Genomic DNA, 22,926 nt, shown 5'->3' with positions numbered 1-22,926 from the left:
AAACACACAAATGCATGCACCGTAATAAGCACAACCACATACTGTGTTATTAGACGGATGACAAAGCATATTCATGTTACACATATACACATCTAGACAAACAGCAATACCTATAGACATGCATGCACAGAAATATACACTCACCCCACACATGAAAATACAAAACTAAAGGCACACACATGTACACAAACACACACACACACACACACACACACACACAGAGTCAAAAACTCAGGAAATATAATGATATACTATGTAGCAAAGTGGCAGTATACAGTCAACCATAGCTGAATAAACACGAATGTACTTACACATATGCATGAATATGCACATACGTATACACACACACACACACACACACACACACACACACACACACACACACACACACACACACACACACACACACACACACACACACACACACACACACACACACACACACACACACACACACACACACAGTCAAAAACACAGTAAATAAAATGATATACTATGTAGCAAAATAGTATACAGTCAACCATAGCAGAATAAACACATGAATGTACCTACGCATATGCATGAAGATGCACATACTTACACACACACACACACACACACACACACACACACTCACACGCACACGCACACGCACATACACATAGATGCAGGCAGATTCAGAAACATAAAACACAGAAATAGAGCAAGATGTACACACACATTCCTTTGATCAAATGTTTTTTTCATCGATCGGGAAAAAAGACAGTATGTGTTATTGAAAATCAACTGATCGCACATACCAGCTTTTTCAAGGTCTGCAAGAATGCGGCTCAGTGGGGATCAGGGAATTTATGCTTCCCCCACTGTAGTGTGATCTCAGAGTTAGAATGTGTAATTAGCATGGAGTCTAAGGGCTGTGCCTCCTCCCACACGGGTGATGCAGGGGGGCAAAAATATTTTTTTTTTTTTTTTTTTGTAAACTAGTAATCAATCATTTGTGCTCAATCACTTGCCATTCAATGGTTTGATTTTTCAGTGTATGAACATATATCCATGTGTAGATCACACTCCTGGGCTACGTCAAAGGATTTTCTAACAACAACAGATATACAGTTCTCAAAACAAAGTTCATTGCCTACAAAACTGCTCATTTTATTTTATTTATTTAACATTTGCTTAATGGGAAAGTCTGACTTGGAATTAAGCCAATTTTCAGTGGAGGCCCAGGGAGAAACTCTCCAGATGCAGTTCTTTATATGTGGAAGGAAACCAGAACACCCAGAGGAAACCCACACAAACGCTGGGAGGACATGCAGACTCCACAGCCGAGAATCAAACTGGAGAACGCTACCGGTGCACCACTGTGCCACCCACTGTTCAATGTAGAATGTCTCGTGTTCCTAATAACTAACCAGTTCAAACAACTAACTACTCAAAATTCATTTCACCAAGTCATGGCATCGCTCTTGTAGCAGTCCAGGATAATGAGACCTACTACTATGTCTCTCATTCTCCTCATAAAATTAACTCTCAAACCGAATTTCCTATCATCTATCCTACCCCCTAAAGATCAGAATCAATGCTTGCCTCTCATGCTAAAATCTGACACACTCTAGAGAGCTCTCATCTTTTCAACTGCCCAGCAGGATTTCTGGCAGGACTATAGTGACTCTGTTAGCACATTCTGTCTTCATCTTCTGTTTTAAGGTTCACATCTTGTCAAGAATCTATCTTTGTATAAATAACACTCTGTCCTGTGTTTTAGTATCTGAATGTATGTGAATATGTGCAATTTCTGTAACACTGACTATTGTTATATATAGAAATGTACAACTTAAGTAAAAACTTGACATTTTGATGTATTTTTTGTTTGCATTTCTTCCTACGTGGAGCTTTTCTCCTTGGGCTTACGCTGAAAATGGGTCACCACCCATTTGGACTTTCCCAGTAAACAAATGTAAAATAAAATAAAATAAATAAATAAAATGAATAAATAACCATGCCGATTTTGAGTGGGGTGTCATTTATGGAGTAGGTGCATTGATGCTCTGTATTCCAAAGGACATAATACTAAAGTTTTTTTGTTTTTTTTTTACCTTCAGTCTGGCACCACAGCTCTGTACATATTAGGCTGTCTTGGATGATCTGAGAGACCGCCACAAAGCTGAGTGTAGCTGCAAGTCTGCAGTCATCTAAAAGACCCCTGACATAAGCTTTCACATCAGAGAAGTGAACACCAAGCAGGTGAAGTCCTTGCACCAAGTCTTGAGGGGCTATATGAGTGATGAGCCTTTTAGATAAGAGGGCCCACAGTTCTGACAATCTAGTAGCATAGCAAAGGTGGGACAAATGGGGCATGTGCCCTGGGCGCAACCTGTTAGATAGCACAATCTGAGTGCCATTCCAGCATTCCTCCTGTAAAGCAACTATTTTGATTTTTGTGCTGTATGGTAAGTACGCACTTCAGCCTGCCATGAGCACTCTACTGCAGTGTTAGGGTGGGGGCTTTCCTGGGAAGGGGCATGCTTAAGCAGTCTACTGCAGTGTTAGGGTGGGGGCTTTCCTGGGAAGGGGCATGCTTAAGCAGTCTACTGCAGTGTTAGGGTGGGGGCTTTCCTGGGAAGGGGCATGCTTAAGCAATCTACTGGAGTGTTAGGGTGGGGGCTTTCCTGGGAAAGGGCATGCTTAAGCAGTCTACTGCAGTGTTAGGGTGGGGGCTTTCCTGGGAAGGGGCATGCTTAAGCAGTCTACTGCAGTGTTAGGGTGGGGGCTTTCCTGGGAAGGGGCATGCTTAAGCAATCTACTGGAGTGTTATGGTGGGGGCTTTCCTAGGAAGGGGCATGCTTAAGCACTCTACTGCAGTGTTAGGGTGGGGGCTTTCCTGGGAAGGGGCATTCTTAAGCAGTCTACTGGAGTGCTAGGGTGGGGGCTTTCCTGGGAAAGGGCATGCTTAAGCACTCTACTGCAGTGTTAGGATGGGGGCTTTCCTGGGAAGGGGCATGCTTAAGCACTCTACTGGAGTGTTAGGGTGGGGGCTTTCCTGCGAAGGGGCATGCTTAAGCAGTCTACTGGAGTGTTAGGGTGGTGGCTTTCCTGGGAAAGGGCATGCTTAAGCAGTCTACTGGAGTGTTAGGGTGGGGGATTTCCTGGGAAGGGGCATGCTTAAGCAGTCTACTGCAGTGTTAGGGTGGGGGATTTCCTGGGAAGGGGCATGCTTAAGCAGTCTAATGGAGTGTTAGGGTGGGGGCTTTCCTGGGAAGGGGCATGCTTAAGCAGTCTACTGGAGTGTTAGGGTGGGGGCTTTCCTGGGAAGAGGCATGCTTAAGCAGTCTACTGGAGTGTTAGGGTGGGGGCTTTCCTGGGAAGGGGCATACTTAAGCAGTCTACTGGAGTGTTAGGGTGGGGGCTTTCCTGGGAAGGTGCATGCTTAAGTAGTCTACTGGTGTGTTAGGGTGGGAGCTTTCCTGGGAAGGGGCATGCTTAAGCAGTCTACTGGAGTGTTAAGGTGGGGGCTTTCCTGAGACGGAGCATGCTTAAGCACTCTACTGGAGTGTTAGGGTGGGGGCTTTCCTGGGAAGGGGCATGCTTAAGCAGTCTATTGGAGTGTTAGGTGGGGCTTTCCTGGGAAGGGGCATGCTTAAGCACTCTACTGGAGTGTTAGCGTGGGGGCTCTCCTGGGAAGGGGCATGCTTAAGCACTCTACTGGAGTGTTAGGGTGGGGGCTTTCCTGGGAAGGGGCATGTTTAAGCAGTCTACTGGAGTGTTAGGGTGGGGCTTTCCTGGGAAGGGGCATGCTTAAGCAGTCTACTGGATTGTTAGGGTGGGGGCTTTCCTGGGAAGGGGCATGCTTAAGCAGTCTACAGGAGTGTTAAGGTGGGGGCTTTCCTGGGAAGGGGCATGCTTAAGCAGTCTATTGGAGTGTTAGGGTGGGAGATTTCCTGGGAAGGGGCATGCTTAAGCAGTCTATTGGAGTGTTAGGGTGGGAACTTTCCTGGGAAGGGGCATGCTTAAGCAGTCTATTAGAGTGTTAGGGTGGGGGCTTTCCTGGGAAGGGGCATGCTTAAGCAGTCTATCGGAGTGCTCTTTTTTTGCTCGTCACTATATTGTGAACAAGAGGGTGGGGGCGCGAACCTGGGGACTGGCAAAAGAAGCTGGATGACCAGCTATGCCTCTATGTAAAACCAGTTTCTTTTCCAGCATATTAGCAAAGGGCTTACATTTAGTAAGACCAACTTGTTGAGAATGCCCAGCTCTAGGATAGTGTCAAGGCACTGGCCAGATCAAGGAAAGACATCAGTACTGAACTGCCTTCATCTGCTGCCTCAGTGACTTTCTTGGAGACGTTTGACAGGTTAAGTAGACAGTATCTTAGTTGTAAAACCCAAAACATGTCTTGGTTCAAGGGGCTGTAACCTGACATTATCTTTGTTTATGAGTGCTACATTGATACACTCCGTTACTTTACGTTCAAGGGGCTGTAACCTGACATTATCTTTGTTTATGGGTGCTACATTGATACACTCCGTTACTTTACGTTCAAGGGGCTATAACCTGACATTATCTTTGTTTATGGGTGCTACATTGATACACTCCGTTACTTTACATTCTAGGGGCTGTAACCTGACATTATCTTTGTTTATGAGTGATACATTGATACACTCCATTACTTTACGTTCTAGGGGCTGTAACCTGACATTATCTTTGTTTATGAGTGCTACATTGATACACTCCGTTACTTTACATTCTAGGGGCTGTAACCTGACATTATCTTTGTTTACAATGGATTGATACACTCCATTACTTTATGTTCTAGGGGCTGTAACCTGACATTATCTTTGTTTATGAGTGCTACATTGATACACTCCTTTATTTATGTTCTAGGGGCTGTAACCTGACATTGTCTTTGTTTATGAGTGCTACACTGATACACTCCGTTACTTTACATTCTAGGGGCTGTAACCTGACATTATCTTTGTTTATGAGTGCTACATTGAAAAACTCCATTACTTTACATTCTAGGGGCTGTAACCTGACATTATCTTTGTTTACGAGTGCTACATTGATACACTCTGTTACTTTACATTCTAGGGGCTGTAACCTGACATTATCTTTGTTTACGGGTGCTACATTGATACACTCCATTACTTTACGTTCAAGGGGCTGTAAGCTGACATTATCTTTGTTTACGATGGATTGATACACTCCGTTACTTTACGATCTAAGGGCTGTAACCTGACATTGTCTTTGTTTACGAGTGCTACACTGATACACTCCATTACTTTATATTCTAGGGGCTGTAACCTGACATTATCTTTGTTTATGAGTGCTACATTGATACACTCCATTACTTTACGTTCTAGGGGCTATAACCTGACATTATCTTTGTTTACGAGTGCTACATTGATACACTCCGTTACTTTACGTTCTAGGGGCTGTAACCTGACATTATCTTTGTTTACGAGTGCTACATTGATACACTCCATTACTTTACATTCTAGGGGCTGTAACCTGACATTATCTTTGTTTACGAGTGCTACATTGATACACTCCGTTACTTTACGTTCAAGAGGCTGTAAGCTGACATTATCTTTGTTTACGATGGATTGATACACTCCGTTACTTTAGGGTCTAAGGGCTGTAACCTGACATTGTCATTGTTTACGAGTGCTACATTGATACACTCCGTTACTTTATGTTCTAGGGGCTGTAACCTGACATTATCTTTGTTTAAGATGGATTGATACACTCTGTTACTTTACGTTCTAGGGGCTGTAAACTGACATTATCTTTGTTTACGAGTGCTACATTGATACACTTTATTACTTTACGTTCTAGGGGCTGTAACCTGACATTATCTTTGTTTACGAGTGCTACATTGATACACTCTGTTACTTTATGTTCAAGGGGCTGTAAGCTGACATTATCTTTGTTTACGATGGATTGATACACTCCGTTACTTTACGATCTAAGGGCTGTAACCTGACATTGTCTTTGTTTACGAGTGCTACATTGATACACTCCGTTACTTTATGTTCTAGGGGCTGTAACCTGACATTATCTTTGTTTAAGATGGATTGATACACTCTGTTACTTTACGTTCTAGGGGCTGTAAACTGACATTATCTTTGTTTACGAGTGCTACATTGATACACTCCATTACTTTACGTTCTAGGAGCTGTAACCTGACATTATCTTTGTTTATGAGTGCTACATTGATACACTCCGTTACTTTACATTCTAGGAGTTGTAACCTGACATTATCTTTGTTTACGATTGATTGATACACTCCATTACTTTACGTTCTAGGGGCTGTAACCTGACATTATCTTTGTTTACGAGTGCTACATTGATACACTCTGTTACTTTATGTTCTAGGGGCTGTAACCTGACATTATCTTTGTTTACGAGTGCTACATTGATACATTCTGTTACTTTACGTTCTAGGGGCTGTAACCTGACATTATCTTTGTTTACGATGGATTGATACACTCCATTACTTTACTGCTTAGTCTTTAGTTGCTTAGTTGCTTTAAGCTGGTACTGCTTAGTGGGCAATAGTTGCCAGGATGAATGGACAGGGCCACCCTTACAGATGAGGATGACTACAGCTGTTCTCTATGCTGCAGTCATGTGAGCAGTTGAGAGGCAGAGGTTGAAAAACCTCTGGAGTGAGTCAGTGAGACAGCGCTTCAGTTCAGACTTACCCTTGCAGTGTCTGCGAATCAACAGGCAGCACACTTGCCTTTGGTGCAGAAGGTTCTGGATTATACTCCCACACAGGGTAGATAGATTGTTAAAATTGCAATGCAGCATAAGGGGGGGTGCTGCACTCCTTTGGGTGCTGTCCTTCAGATAAGATGTTAAATTGAGGTCCCATCTACTTGAGTGGGTGACAGATCCAATGGGACCTATGGAAAAGAGTACAGGAAGATCCCCCAAGGCCATGGCCACTGCTCTAGTGAGACTACCTCAGTCAACAAAGGATAAATAAATGACACAAAAGCCTAGTTAAGAACATTATCGGGACCCATGCAACTAAAGTTTTTAGTCTTGCAGAGTGCCTTTAGGACTTGCTTCAAGGTGATTTTTGGGGTGGGGTGACAGTGTTGGGGACAGACAGGTATACAAAGGGAAGAACTATAAGTTTATCTTATTTATTTATTATTTACATTTGTTTACCGGGTAATGTCTGACTGGGCAAAATGCACTTTTTCAGCGGAGACCCGAGCAGGAAAGCTCCAGAAACATAGATATACATAGCCATATATATAAAGCAGAGTACAATAAGGTCACAAAATCATACAGAGATACAAACAGTTGTTAATAAAATAGTAACAGCATTGATACAGTAAATTAATTTAACAATTTGTATTTAAACATGCATACAACATTTTTTTTTAATACGTTCAAATGTCTTGTGGGAATATCCTCATCTGAAGGTTATGAGGATATATGATCACATCTCATTTATCTGTTAGTACGTTGCCTATACCTTTAGGGGTGAATGGGTGTTACTGTTATGTACCAGTTTGGTGCAATGCTGAATGCTGGGTAGTGTTATTCCTAAGGTTTCTAATACCAACACATTTGTAGTTCGTACTTATCCTTGGTAGGTTTGATTTTTGTGTAAAATTCTTTGTTTACCCTGTTGAGTTTATTTTTCTTTTTAGCTTGGGGTTTTTAGTATATATTACTTAGGGTAAGGAGGTTTTTATTTTCATTTAGTTATAGTGCTTATGAATAGAATCTATAGGCAATACACTGGTGTTGGTAACTGAAACCTAAAGGGAAGCGGGGCTCTTAAACTGCTTCAGGTCGTAGGATTATCAGTTAACAGCAGCATTTAAGAAGTCCCTAAAGATAACAGAGTTTGTGGGTGATTTGGATAGTCCCTTGTGAATACCACTGAATGGGAGTCAGATCTACTCAATAGTGGGTAACTTTTGGCACAAAGTATAGTGGGATTAGATTTGTGAAAAGCAAGTTCACTAAATTTTAGTGTCTGGTAAAGCATGTAGCTGGCAGTTGGTAAAGAAGTTAAGGCTGTGAGCTCTAGTCCCTGTAATACAAGGTTTGATTCTCATAAAGCATGTAGCTGGCAGTTGGTAAAGAGGTTAAGGCTGTGAGCTCTAGTCCCTGTAATACAAGGTTTGATTCTGGTAAAGCATGTAGCTGGCAGTTGGTAAAGAGGTTAAGGCTGTGAGCTCTAGTCCCTGTAATACAAGGTTTGATTCTCGTAAAGCATGTAGCTGGCAGTTGGTAAAGAGGTTAAGGCTGTGAGTTCTAGTCCCTGTAATACAAGGTTTGATTTTCGTAAAGCATGTAGCTGGCAGTTGGTAAAGAGGTTAAGGCTGTGAGTTCTAGTCCCTGTAATACAAGGTTTGATTCTCGTAAAGCATGTAGCTGGCAGTTGGTAAAGAGGTTAAGGCTGTGAGTTCTAGTCCCTGTAATACAAGGTTTGATTCTCGTAAAGCATGTAGCTGGCAGTTGGTAAAGAGGTTAAGGCTGTGAGCTCTAGTCCCTGTAATACAAGGTTTGGATCTCGTAAAGCATGTAGCTGGCAGTTGGTAAAGAGGTTAAGGCTGTGAGCTCTAGTCCCTATAATACAAAGTGTGATTCTCGTAAAGCATGTAGCTGGCAGTTGGTAAAGAGGTTAAGGCTGTGAGCTCTAGTCCCTGTAATACAAGGTTTGATTCTCGTAAAGCATGTAGCTGGCAGTTGGTAAAGAGGTTAAGGCTGCGAGCTCTAGTCCCTGTAATACAAGGTTTGATTCTCGTAAAGCATGTAGCTGGCAGTTGGTAAAGAGGTTAAGGCTGTGAGCTCTAGTCCCTGTAATACAAGGTTTGATTCTCGTAAAGCATGTAGCTGGCAGTTGGTAAAGAGGTTAAGGCTGTGAGCTCTAGTCCCTGTAATACAACGTGTGATTCTCGTAAAGCATGTAGCTGGCAGTTGGTAAAGAGGTTAAGGCTGTGAGCTCTAGTCCCTGTAATACAAAGTGTGATTCTCTCAGACCTCATTTGCTCGCTGTGTGACCTTGAGCAAGTCATTTTCCAAGGCATTGCTGCCAGGTTGCCCCTGAAAAGGGACTGTTGGCCTACCTGGTTAACAAACAGGATTATCATTAACTGGTTGAAGGAGTTAGCAGAATGATCTAACAGAAGCATTGCGTATATAAAGTAAAGGATTTTTTTTCCATTTTATGTATGGATAGTTGAAATCTTCAAGAATAACAATGTTTGGATCAATGGTGATGGACAAGTGCTGCGAAGAGCACTTTCTGCTAACATCAGATATCGAAACAATACAATTTTATGAACTTTACTCTTACTTTGACTTAGGAATGTGGTTCGTTCCTGTCATGGTATTAGAAACTCACAAGACAAGGAGAAATTTAAAGGAGTGAATGACTCTGTGCAGGTATACCTCGTGCGTTATGGATATCTTAGTGGGAGGTCTTCACTTTGATACCTCATGGGTTATGGCTATCTTAGTGGGAGATCTGCAGTTTGATACCTCTTGGGGGGGTCTATATTATAAGATTGATGGCTGAAAACATTGAAAAAGATATGGTCGACACCATAAGGTCGATGTCTTCAAACGTCAACCTTATAAAAAAGACAAAAACAAAAAAAGAAAAAAATACCCCCTTGCACCCCCCGCCCGCACCCCACTACTTAAATATACCAAACTCTGAGACCGCACTACACTGCAGTAAATGGAAATCTCCCCTTATGGAGATTTCCATTTACACGCTCGAGATTCTGAGCGTTCGATATTCTCGTGTCGACAATGTCAGATTTGAGATTGTCGGCTTTCAAGAATATAATATAGACCCCTCGTGGGTTATGGATATCTTAGTGGGAGGTCTGCAGCTTGATACCTCGTGGGTTATGGATATCTTAGTGGGAGGTCTGCAGTTTGATACCTCGTGGGTTATGGACACCTTCGTGGGAGGTCTGCAGTTTGATACCTTGTGGGTTATGGCTATCTTAGTGGGAGGTCTGCAGTTTGATACCTTGTGGGTTATGGCTATCTTAGTGAGTGGTCTGCAGTTTGATACCTCATGGGTTATAGATACCTTTGTGGGAGGTCTGCAGTTTGATACCTCAGGGTTATGGATATCTTAGTGGGAGGTCTGCAGTTTGATACCTCGTGGGTTATGGATACCTTTTATGGGATGTCTGCAGTTTTGATACCTCATGGGTTATGGATATCTTAGTGGGAGGTCTGCAGTTTGATACCTCATGGGTTATGGATACCTTCGTGGGAGGTCTGCAGTTTGATACCTCGTGGGTTATGGATATCTTGGTGGGAGGTCTGCAGTTTGATACCTCATGGGTTATGGATATTTTAGTGGGAGGTCTGCAGTTTGATACCTCGTGGGTTATGGATATCTTAGTGGGAGGTCTGCAGTTTGATACCTCGGGGTTATGGATATCTTAGTGGGAGGTCTGCAGTTTGATATCTCATGGGTTATGGATATCTTAGTGGGAGGTCTGCAGTTTGCTATGATATGGTAAGAGAGCTTAATGATAGATACTAGGATGTGGAAGAGTTAATTTTTAGGAGAGCATCTGAAAAAGGCAACTTCTGACTGAGGCTTCTAGCATTCAGCAGCAGTGATTTAATCTTGTACTGATTTGGTTTGGCTAGGAAACTTTGACCAGTGTTAGAAAGCCATGAACAGAGAGGCACAGGCTTCCCCTTACAAAATAGATAGGACCTCTGACCATCTCCTTCCACTGAGACTGACTAGAACCAGTTTGAGTGGCACCAGTAACTAGGCCAATTGATGAACTCCATTATGTTTTGCTTATACTGTGGCATCTTTCTCACAGAAGACAGACTAGTTGCTTAAGATTAGTTGCACACCAGCCATGCATATATATTCAGAGAGTTCCATGATGCCTGCCTTCATTACACCCAGAGATGTGTGTCTTATATTTGACCAGTGGCTGTGCCATATGTACACTTCAAGTGAAGGGAACTGAGTGTTCTAGTAGTCTGTCAAATCCTGCCACCTGAGAGGCAGTTCATCATCACCCTTTCTTCACTCAGCCTGGTAAGGGGTACATCTGTGTGCTTCATGATGGAATCTCCTATGAGCAGGGCATTTCTGCATGTTGTAGCTCATTGGCCTAGATGCAGTGCTAAATGAGCCCCACCACTTATGAGGTGTTTGTGTTGCATGTTACTATACATGAACTTGTTGGGGTATCTGTGTGTCGCTGAGGAATTTTGTGTGTCACACCTATGACCCAGAAGCCTTTGAGGCTTAGACAGAGATTTGTTAATCACCTCAGAGTGAAAGGCTTATTATTTGATGAGTGGAATGTTATTGTGAGGTAAGTTTGGGTGTTTTCAACCTGACAGATGATCGAAATACATCTTGATGAGAGGCTAGCTTCCACATACAGGAGTTGTGTACTCCTTTCACACTCAGTTTCATAGTGCAGTAGGAATAAGTTGTTGTTTGCAAGTGAGAGACATTTTGTGCACTGCCTCAGAGTGCCTCAGAGTGCACAGTGGCAATAGGCTAGCAAAATACAGTGTAAGAGCAGACTGCAGTCTCATGGTTTCCAGAATCTGGTATTCAATAAGTGAGTGAAATAGTTTTATCTACTGTAGGCCTTAATATCCTGCCTAAAATAGTAATAAGGTAGGATTTTTGTGAATTTAACTGTGCCGTTACTAGTCTAATAGAAGCCTGCTTAATATGCTAAGAAGGTAGATCCTAATAAGTTTAACCATTGTGACACTGTAACGTTGTCACTGTGTTTTCTAAGGATTTGGAACTGGAAAGGCATTTCTCTGTGCAGCTGGGAGGGGAAGGTTGCTACACGGCACTGCTAGATGTCTACTGGCGGGTTCCTATTACGTGATCAAAACTATAAAACTTCGAACACCACAAGATTGAACTTGCATGTTCAAAGTTTGATAATTTCAAACACAAAAAAAAAAACAACGGACAAAAAGTAACTGTGGTAAGCAGGGGGGCAAGACCCTCTGCACCCCCACATGGGGGGCTGCGACCACATACCCCCAATCTTTAAATATACCAACTCTGAGATACCACTACAGTGCAGAAAGGGAATATTTCCCTTTACTGCACTGTAGTGCGATCTCGGAGTCGGTATATTTAAACAGCGGGGGAGGGTTGGGGGTGCAGGGGCCTTGCCCCCCTGCTTACAACAGTTGTTGAGCATTTTTTTTTTGCTTGTTTGTTTTTTTAATTCAAATTACTGAAACTTCGAACACTTGTCCTCCTGGCTACACTATGGTAAAGACTGAGTAACCATGCCATTTTGACTGGGGACTAAGACTGAATATAAGGGGGATAGTTAAGGGGCCACAAACACTATAATCAAATTTTAAAAGCAACTACTTGTGACTATGGAGTGCCCTGTGCCCCACCACTGCATACTGTGTAGCTCACTGCAGAACATCTAAATGAAGCACAATGCCAAGCAAAGAACAGCAATATAAAACTACAGAAAAATATTAACAGATAATCAGAAAAAGAATAGATGTGTAAGAACTTACCATAACCTTAGACGTTCTTCTCTATGTTGCAGTATTCATAACAGTAGGGAGTTGGTGCTTGCAGTGCACCGTCCAGCCAGTATATCAAAGTCTTTGTAGCAGGAGGGTACATGTGACCTGACATCCCTTATCAGGGCCATAAACCGGCGTTGGGTATAAAAGTGACGCCTGCACATATCCTCATCAGGATTGTTTTGCTGCATACAGTAGTGCTTCTAAGGTTTGACCAGGAGGGTCCTAATATGAGACCCTTAGACTTACATGTAGGCCAGTCCCAGGGCAGTAGGACGGCTGTGTAGGTTGAGACCAGGGGAGATGATGGCAATGTGCCCACAGGTGATACCTGGGGTAGTAGTCAGAAAGAGACAGGGGATAGGTGGATGGGACTGAATAATGCAACATAGAAGAGAAGGACATCTAAGGTTATGGTAAGTACTTACACAACTATTTTCTATGTCCTTCTAGTCTCATGTTGCAGTATTCATAACAGTAGGGAGAGTACCAGAGCTTTAAGTATGAACCTGGGAGGAGGAGGAAGGGGTCCTATAGTAAAGTAGACCCTGTAGGATAGTCCTAGCAAATCCTGCACTAGCACGGGATGCTAAGTCCAGCTTGTAGTGTTTGGTGAAGGTGTGTACTGAGGTCCAAGTAGCTGCTTCTAAAATAGAAGAGGTGTCTATGCCTTTGAAAAAGGTAGTAGAGGAAGCAGCTGCACTGGTAGAATGAGGTTTAATAATATCTTGTAAGGATTTCCCATGATAGGAGTAGCACAAGGAAATGGACTTATTGATCCATGAAGCAATAGTCTGCTTAGAGACAGCTTTCCCTAGGGCTCTGGGATGGAAGGAAATAACTGATCTGACTTCCTGATATCTTTGGTTTTGTCTAAGTAATATCAAAGTTGTCTGTGTACATCCAGGGGAATGTAGGGTCCTTTCTGAGGCATTTTGTGGATGAGGGCAAAAAAATGGTAGGTTGATGGATTGATTCAATGAGAGTTCATTAACTAACTTGGGCATGAAGAAAGGATTGGCTCTGAGGACTACTCTGTCCTTGTGGAAAACAAGGTAGGGAGAGGTGGCCATAAGGGCTTGGATCTCTGAGACTCTCCTGGCTGAGGTGAGGGCTACTAGCTGGACTGTTTTCAGTGTGCATAGTTTCAGGGAAACAGAGTGTGCTGGTTCAAAGGGGGGTGAGGTTAGCTTTTCTAATACAAAGTTTAGGTCCCACTGGGGGGAGGTTTCATGGGGGTTTGATGTGGAAGACACCCTTCAGAAAAAGTCTGACTTCTAGTCTGGATGCCAGAGGGGGTGAAATGGGCAGACAGGCAGAAATGGCAGACAAATAGACTTTGATTTGAAAATATGTTAGTCCTGATTGGAGTAGCTCACACAAGTAGGATAGAACCCTTGGTATGGGAGTAGTGAGGGGGTCCTGGTTGTTCCTATGACACTAATTGGAGAATCTGTGCCACTTAGCTACATAGTTTCTCCTAGGGCTAGGTTTTCTGGCCTCCTGCAGAACATTGAGCATGTCCTCTGAATAAAGGTGTCTGTAAGGGATTAGGTAAATTTTAGGTTGTTCACCTGTGGGTGTAGTAGTGATCCCTTGTTCTGTGTGAGTAGGTCTACATGGTGGGGTAACCTGTGGTGATTGCCCTTGGCTAGAGAATGTAGGAGGGGAACCAATGCTGTCTTGGAAAAAAAGGGGTCATCAGTAGGATTTTTGGTTTGCCTTCTGAATTTTTAGGGGGACTTTTTGAACTGGAGTAAAGGGGGAAGGTGTATAGGTACACCCCCCCCCCATGAGAAGGAGAAGGCATCCACTTTCCAAGCTTGTGGATGTGGGTTCCTTGTGCAGATGTTGGCCATCAGCCTATTGAGTGGAGAGGCAAATATGTCTGCTTGTGGAATACCCCCACCTGTGTATCATGTCTAGGAAAACCTCTCTCTGAAGCATCCATTCATGAGAGGGGGAAGAGGTTCTGCTGAGTGTGTCTGCCATAACATTCTCTGCTGAGGGGATATACATGGCTAATAAGTGGACCCTGAGAGAAGCAGCTAGGGTTCATATCTGGATGGACAGGCTGCATAGTGGGTAGGACCTGGTCCCCCCTTGCTTGTTTATGTACCACAGGACAGTCATATAGTCTGTGATTACTTTTAGGGTTCCTGGCAGGACAGAGGGCTTGAATATTAGAAAGGCTAACAGCAGTGCTCTCATTTCCATGATGTTGATGTGGTCCTTTTTCTTTAGAGTAGACCATTTTCCTTGTACTGAGAGGTGCTGTTGGTTTGTTTGTAACACTGCACCCCAGCCCAGATCTGAAGCATCTGTGGACAGCTGTTGTTGTGGGGCGGGAATCTGAAGGTGGGTCTCTGGGTTGGTCTGCATTGCAGATATCCACCACTGGATCTCCTTTTTTAGGCACAGGGGAAGTGGAAGTGGGGAGTCCAAGGGTCGGGAGTGTTGGCTCAATAGGTTTTTTAACACCCACTGAATTTTGCACATGTGTAGTCTTGCCAAAGGCAGCATGGGCATGAGGGATGCCATGTGGCCTAAAACTCTCAGGAATTCCCGAGCTGTCAGGGCATTTTGGGTAAGAATCTGATTGAAGTACAGGCAGATTTCCTGAATCCTTTGGTCTGGGATGAAGGCTTTCATGCAGTCTGTGTGGAGTCTGCCCCCCAGGAAAAATAAAGTCCTGTGAGGGGATCAGGAGAGATTTTTATACATTTAGCGTGAACCCCAGAAGAGTGAGGGTGTTCGACACCTGTTCTAAATGAAGACGTAAGAGTTGGTGGTCTTGATGAAGGATGAGTAGGTCATCCAAGTATGGGTATATTTGTATATCCTGGGTCCTGCAATGAGCAATGAAAGGGGATAGACACTTTGTAAACACTCTGGGGGCACTGGGGAGATGAAAAGGTAATGCAGAGAATTGAAAATGACAGCGGCACTGGAGAGACCAAAAGGTAATGCATAGATTTGAAAATGACAGCAGCCTACAGAAAATCAGAGGAATTTCCTGTAATTTGGATGAATGGGGATGTGAAGGTAGGCATCCTTGAGATCTAGTGCTACCATGGATGCCTGAAGGTGGGATCATAGGCAAGAGAAGTGTTAAGGTGATCATTTTGAAACTGGGAATGTGGAGGAAGAGGTTTAGAAAGGATAGATCCAGGATAGGTCTCCAATGACCTTCCTTCCTTGGTACCAGAAAAATTCTGGAATAAAAACCTGTGTTTCTTAGAGGGGTAGGCACTGGTTCTATGGTGGCTTGATTTAGAAGTTGATGAATGATGGGTGGGAACAGGTAGATTTGTTTTTTTTTTTGGTGGTTGGGAAATATCTTGGAAAGGTGGGAGCATCCACCAAGTCATGTAATATCCTCTCTGGATAATGGAGAGGACCCATTGTTCTGCTGTTTCTCTCCACCAGGATAAAAGAGAGATGGTGAGGTGAAGGGATAAGGGTGTTGCTGGATGCAAGGGGGAGTAAGTCACAGTGGAGGAGGCCTGGATTGGTCAGGCTGGTTCCAAAAGTGTGTGAGAGAGGAGCTGGAGGGAAATCTGGGGGTAGAAGTCTTCCTCGGCTGTCTACGTCCCTTTGATTGTGGCACTGAATAAAAAGATTACCTTCTAACAAAGGAGGGCTTCTGAGGATAATTCATATGATACCTAGCAATAGGGAACACCAGGAGGTCTTTGAGGTTCTGTAATTCTTTACCCTTTCCTTGGAGGGATTTGAGAAGCTCAGCAGAAGCTTTCCCAAAAAGGGCCTTATTGTCTAAGGGTGCATCCAGTAGTTTAGTTTGAACATCCATGGGTAGGGGCTGAAGCCTTACCCAGAAGTAACGTCGAAGTACTGATCCAGAAGCTGCAGCTTTAGATGAAGCTTCCATAGCATCATAGCTGCACTTAATAGAGTGCCAGGTCACTTGGGATGCTGTGGAGAGGAGTGAGTTTAATTGTGCTCAGATGGGGAATCCTGAACCTCAGACAGAAGGGTAGAGGCTTTAGAAATGGTATCTAGAACATACCTTGCCAAGTCTGTTGGGTAGTTCAAGGCCCTAATGGCCAGAGTGGATGAGGTATATACCTTTTTTCCTGTCCTGTCCATAAATTTACTGTCCTTATCAGTTGGATAAAGAGCAGTAGAAGGTAGTTGTCTAGATGTTTTATCTGCAGAAAGAGCTAGAACAGCTGGATCTGCTGGAGGGCTCCTGAAAAGGAACTGTGTGTCTTGGGGGACCCTATAAAATGGATCAGGTCATTTAGCTGCTGGGGGTTGAGAGTCAGGAGACTGTGAAGCAGCTAAGAAGGCATCCTGAAAAGCAGGCAGTAAGGGAGGCACAGCTGAGGAAGATGGTTGCACCATTTGCAAAAGGTCAAAGTACCTTTTCTTGGAGTCTGAAACCTCAAAGGCCTGCCACTTAAAATGTTCCCTCATGAAGGAGATAGTATCCTCAAAGCTGAATTTTTCTCCACGGGATTTGGGAGAAATAGAATCCTCCTTCTCTGGTGTAATGAATTCCTTGGGGAATTCAATCTGTGTTTCATAGGAGAAGGACTCTTCAGAAGAGGAGTAATCTTCCTCAGACACATGGTAGTTGAGGCATGAGAGAAGGAGGAAGTTGTTGTGTTTGTAAGGCCTGAAAGACCTTAAACAGACTTTGACAGAATGATTCCCAACCAGGCATCTGTGGAGGCTCAGAGTGCTTGGTTTTTTGCTTCCTTTTCAAGGGGGTTGTAGGAGCAGACAGAAGAGAAGCAGGCATCAGCCTAGCATGAATTGGAGGAGCAGGGGCTTCCGAACATGCGAGCCATGGGTCCCCTCTGCCATCAGACTCTGATGGCTGAATTACCTCAGTGGACATACCTTCGGTTTCCCACACCCCGGCTTCCGTTAAGGTTCCCGGACCTGCTTTGGTAACCATCGTCTGAATGGACTCCGGGTCTACAATCGCCTCTAGAGCCTGCTCGGACACCTGAGGCACAGCCTGGGATTCCAGGCTAACTTTTTTTTGCCTTCTTCCAAGGCGGCTCGTCAGATGAGCCTACTCCTCCCTCCATGCCTAACACCAAGAGCCAGAGTCTTTGGTTCTCTAGGTATAGATTCAAAGCCTCTAATCAGCTATGGAGAGCCTTGGGGATGAACGACTTACAAATTGGACAGGATGTATGGTCGCGGGCCTCGCCTAGACAAAAAACACACTTATTGTGTGTGTCCTTGTGAGGAATTTGTCTTCCACAAGCAAACTTCCCTTTCCTAGCTGACATGTAAGTCTAAACAGTAAGCAAATTAAACAAGAAAACCCCATAGGGCACTTATCTGTAATGTTCAAAAGCAGTTATATGGTCTTTAACGATCTGGAATTCAGTCATCTGAAGAAATGCGATGCAGAAGTGGAACTGGCAAATGGGCCTCCGATGATCACTGCGGCAGAAAAATTCTGATGAGGGTACGTGCAGACCACTTTTATACCTAACATCGGTTTATGGTCCTGGAAAGAGATGTCACACATACCCTCCTGAAACAAAGACTTTGGTATACTGGCCAGACGGTGGAGCTGCAAGCAGCAACTCCCTACTGTTATGAGTACTGCAACATGAGAATAGAAGGATATCTACTTATTTCAATACCTCATGTGAAGAGATGCTCAGAACATCTCTCATAAGATAAAGTAAAAGTTTTCTAAGCAAACAAAACATTTTGACACACTAAGCAGAATAACAAATCAGTAAATTTAGCAAAAAAAGTAGAACTAGACAGTAAATATATTTGACAGACTCACTTCCTTGATATTGTAGGGAATGGTTTCAGGTCAAAACGAATATGCACCTCAGCAACCTAGCTAGATGGAGCAAAATGGTAAGCAACACAGAGCAACGTAAAACTACACAAAAAACTAACAGGCAATCACTTGCTTTAGTGACTGGTCTGCATACACACCAGAACACCACCAATTTGCCTTTTTCACAAGATAAACAAGATGAAAGTGCTTCAAAAGAAAATAAATCACTGGTTGAAACAAGCAGTACAAAAATTGACAAAATTAGCAATAAAGTGCCACTAGCTGGTATACAAACTTGAAAGAATCCCTTCCTGTATATTATAGGGACTAGTTCCAGGTCAAAGTGATAAAACAAGGTTCAATCAGTAGGCAGCAGTAACACTTCTGCACAGTTCACAACAGCCCTGACAACTAGAGCTATGCACTGCTTATTCAAGACACCCACACCCACACACACACACACACACACACACACACACACACACACACACACACACACACACTCACACATGCACACACACACACACACACACACACACGTGCTTGTACACACACACATGCACACACACTCAGTCACACACACACACACACACTCACACTCACACATGCACAGACACACACACACGTGCTTGTACACACACACACATGCACACACACTCAGTCACACACACACACACACACACACACACACACACACACACACACACACACACACACACACAAACTAGAAAAACCATAACCAATCTTAAAAAATACATAAAAACAAATCTATTCACAGTTTAACAGAAAAAGATAAAAACATATTAAAAAATAAAGTACAACATGGGATTCATGTCACATTCACTTTGATATAGAAAAAAATAGCTTCACAAACCACACACAGAAAATAACTTCTGAAAATGAAATCTGTTATTACTAAAACAAGGAACATAAATAAAATAATAAAAACAAAATCAAACAATAGCAGCAGCTAGACAATCAGACAATGGTATAGCTAGCAAAGTTGAATTTGCTTTGTTCATTAGCCAGATGTGGATAAATCTCTAGTCTCTCCCAATAGCAGTATAAATGTAACATCCTATGATTTTATCCAAAGGAAGCAAGGATGAAATGGATTTAAAACCTTCTGAAGCCTAATTAGCTCACCTTTAAATATAGGTGTAATCCAGGCTTCTTTCCATCTTTGTGGGAGACACCTTGGATTAAGTAGAAGTTGGTTATGTCAGTCAGAAGTTGGGTTACAGAGAGTTGATGTTATGGAATATTTTATGAAAACGTTTTAGCAGCTGTTTTTCATTGCTACAGTGGAAATCTTAAAATACAGCCTTGGATGCAGTTATTTGATAGCACATTATTTACACTATGAACACAATGCACTTTCAACTCTGCCTTGACAATAAACAGACCACAACAAATGTACACAACATTCTAATAAAAAGGATAAAAAAATTTTGTAAATGCATCCTCATGTCCCTGCTAAATTCAAAAATAAGATAAATAAATATTAAGAAAGTATAACCCCAGGATCAAAATAACCACTGTAATTTTACACCAAACTGCCAAAACACAAGAATGGTATATGGTATAAAAGGATACAAGGCCTAAGCAGCATGTTCTGTATGGATCGACTGAAAGCCCTCTCACTATACTTGGTATCCTACAGACTGCGAAGAGGTGACCTGTGTCTGGCATACAAGGCATCATCTGACCCATTACTGATGGATTTACTGCACATCAGCAAGTCAAATGGCATCAGAAATACTCAGCCTTGGGAGCTAAACGTTCTCTGCAACATCAACAGAACAGTTTGGAGGGAAAGGTATATCTCACAGAGGATACTGCTGCTGTGGGACAAACTCCCCAGCCACATAAAACAAAGTTCATCCCTGTCCATATTCAAGTACAACTTTGATCTATGGATGAGATCAGAAAATTACACCAGGACTGCCCCTGCACTAGTAGCAGACAGAGGGGCATCTCCTAAATGCTTTATCTCATGCTTGGGTCCCATCAAATTATCTACAATATGATCCAGTTATTGTCATTAGAGTTATTATATAATTATCAACCATGGAATGGGTGAGGCCAGTCTCTAACCAAGTAGAAAAGGTTAATTTGAGCACAAAAAGGGAATCTGGCCAGGCTTAAAATGCCCCACAAGGGCAGTTAGTCTAGTACTTACCTACGAACCTATAACAATACCATGTATTAGTTACACAGACATATGCAATAAGATCCATAATTCCAAGCAAGGATGAATTAACAAAAGCCATCCTAGTGTAGTCAGAAACATGTTTAACACTGCACATTCAAAGCCACGAGTTTCAAATTCCAGAAGAGGCAGTCTACAGATTTAATGAGAAGAAAAAGAAAAAGAAAAACATGGAGGTGCACTGATAATGGTAAACAGCTCACTACAATCCAAATTAGGGTTGCCACCTTTTCAAATGCCCAAATGGGACATTTTTGGTACAAACACCAGATTTTGCAGGGCAAAACATACGCACGGCCAGTACAAAGGAGAGAACTTCACTTTCTTGCCTAAATAAAACTTATTCTTGTAGCATTTCAGTTGCTTATTCTGTTTCTTATAGCATTTAGGTGTTTCAGATACAGAATAACTGTTTTTTGCAACTATTACATAAAATATAGGAAATATTTTTGTCCTAAAATCTTAGGACATTTGCCATTTTTTCATTTTTTTTTTTGCAGGACACAGCTGCCCAAAGAGGGACTGTCCCTTGCAAAGTGGAACAGGTGGCAACCCTAATCCAAATTACATCCCAACCAACCTCCCACGGTGTAAAATGAGAAGCTACATTAGTCATAGTAACAAAAGAAATTCTAAATAACTGCCAAGTTTCTAGCCTGGCTGAAAGGGTAGCTCTGTAATAGAAAACAGTCTGTCAGTTGGCAAAATGATATCTCTAGTAAGTTCATCACCAGATCGGGAGTCCATTAGGGATCAGTCCAGGATCCCCTACTGTTCATTATATTTACCAAAAATATGCACCATCATGCAGATGCAATCATTCTAACTCAGGGTGATGACAGCATTGCTATCATCCACACTGCAGGTTTAGAACAAGAACACATTGTCCATATACCTACTCAGGGTGATGATAGCACTAATATCATCCACAATGCAGGTTTGGAACAAGAACACATTGTCCATAAACCTACTCAGGATGATGACAGCATTGCTATCATCCACACTGCAGGTTTAGAACAAAAACACATAATCCATATACCTACTTAGCTGAATAAATTGGTTTACTTTCAAAACCTTGAAATGCACTTTATTGTTTGTTCAACACAATGAAATATAACATCGAAAACGATAACGTTATTTCATCAACATGACAAATATCATGTTTTCGATGTCCATAGTTGACATTATTCGACGTAGCAAAAGGTGACGTCAGACACCCAGGATATGCAGTTTAATGTGCCGTCACTTCTACAGCACATGTTGTTACTGTTTTGCAGAGTGGCAAGACCAGCTGAATCCCCAGGTGGGGGCTGTGCCCCCACACCCCTGCAAATTATATACACCAACTTCAAGATTGCACTACACTGAGGAAAAGGGTAAATTCCCCGATCCTCACTGTGCATCGATCTCCATTCACAATGCCAAACTCATAACAATGAATCAATCATTACTTTCCTTATTATGAGTTCATAGCATTCTAGTTCAGTATTGTGCATCTTTGCAACTGTGCTTTCCATCAACTGAAGTGCATTTCCAGCTTTTGATAGTAAACTGAATAAACTACTTGAAACTTCAACAAGGCATCTTCCTCCCACAGACAGGGTATCAGAGAGAAAGTCTCCTAGATCTGATAGCTGAAGTGATTCTATCCGAAATAATAATTTGTGCTCTATTTATTGTTAGTTCTGTGACCCTCTGGGTCACAGGTGGCATATCAGACTTCACCTGAGCCCTCTGGATTGCCTCTCTGTTCAGTGCAGGCAATATTGGTTGATTCAAAGAAGATATGCAAGCACTGTTAATGTATTACAATACTAGCTCAATGTATTTATTTATTTAATTATTTAATCATTCATTCATTCATTCAGTCATTCTCATTAGTCAGGTTAGAACTCTGATCCACATGGAACATTTTCAAGGCTTAGCCCAGAAGTAGAAATTAAAGCAAAAAGGTTAAACCAGTATAGATTTCAATCAAGATTACAATGTATTATCAACCGACACAGAAAAAGTTAGAAGAGAAAATTGCACACTCTAGTTAGTAATTGTAGTTCATTCAATTTCTACAGTAATTAATGAAAGAGATTAGCGTGAGGGGTACAGAAAGGTCAAGGGAAGAAATGAAAAGGATAGAGGCTGGAAATGTAAATAATTAGGAAGGATGAAAGGGAAAGAATTATGAAAGATGGAGGGTGGAAGCCTGCCATAGATGTCACAAGAGAAAAGTCGAGTGATAACAGAGAACTGGATATGGATGTTGTTGGGAGGTCATATCTATCATGGATTACCTTTAATTGTGAAATATTTGCATAATGTTTCTTTGGAGAGGAAATGTTTGAGCTCATGTCTGAATTCTTTGGAAGGTGCTACAGATGTTACTCTTGGGAGAATCATT

The 22,926-nt window shown here is 42.5% G+C and overlaps 1 protein-coding gene across 1 annotated transcript in view; it reads right to left on the bottom strand.

Moving 5' to 3' along the window:
* Positions 1–22,926, bottom strand: part of MST1R (macrophage stimulating 1 receptor) — a 1,081,737-nt gene that overhangs the window by 695,694 nt on the left and 363,117 nt on the right. The window lies entirely within an intron of this gene.

Source organism: Protopterus annectens, chromosome 7.part1 (assembly GCF_019279795.1).
Source record: "Protopterus annectens isolate FY-2018-M chromosome 7.part1, PAN1.0, whole genome shotgun sequence".
Classification (NCBI taxonomy): Eukaryota; Metazoa; Chordata; order Ceratodontiformes; family Protopteridae; genus Protopterus; species Protopterus annectens.
The sequence above is the reverse complement of the archived record's forward strand: the minus strand, read 5'-3'. Positions and strand labels throughout refer to the sequence as shown.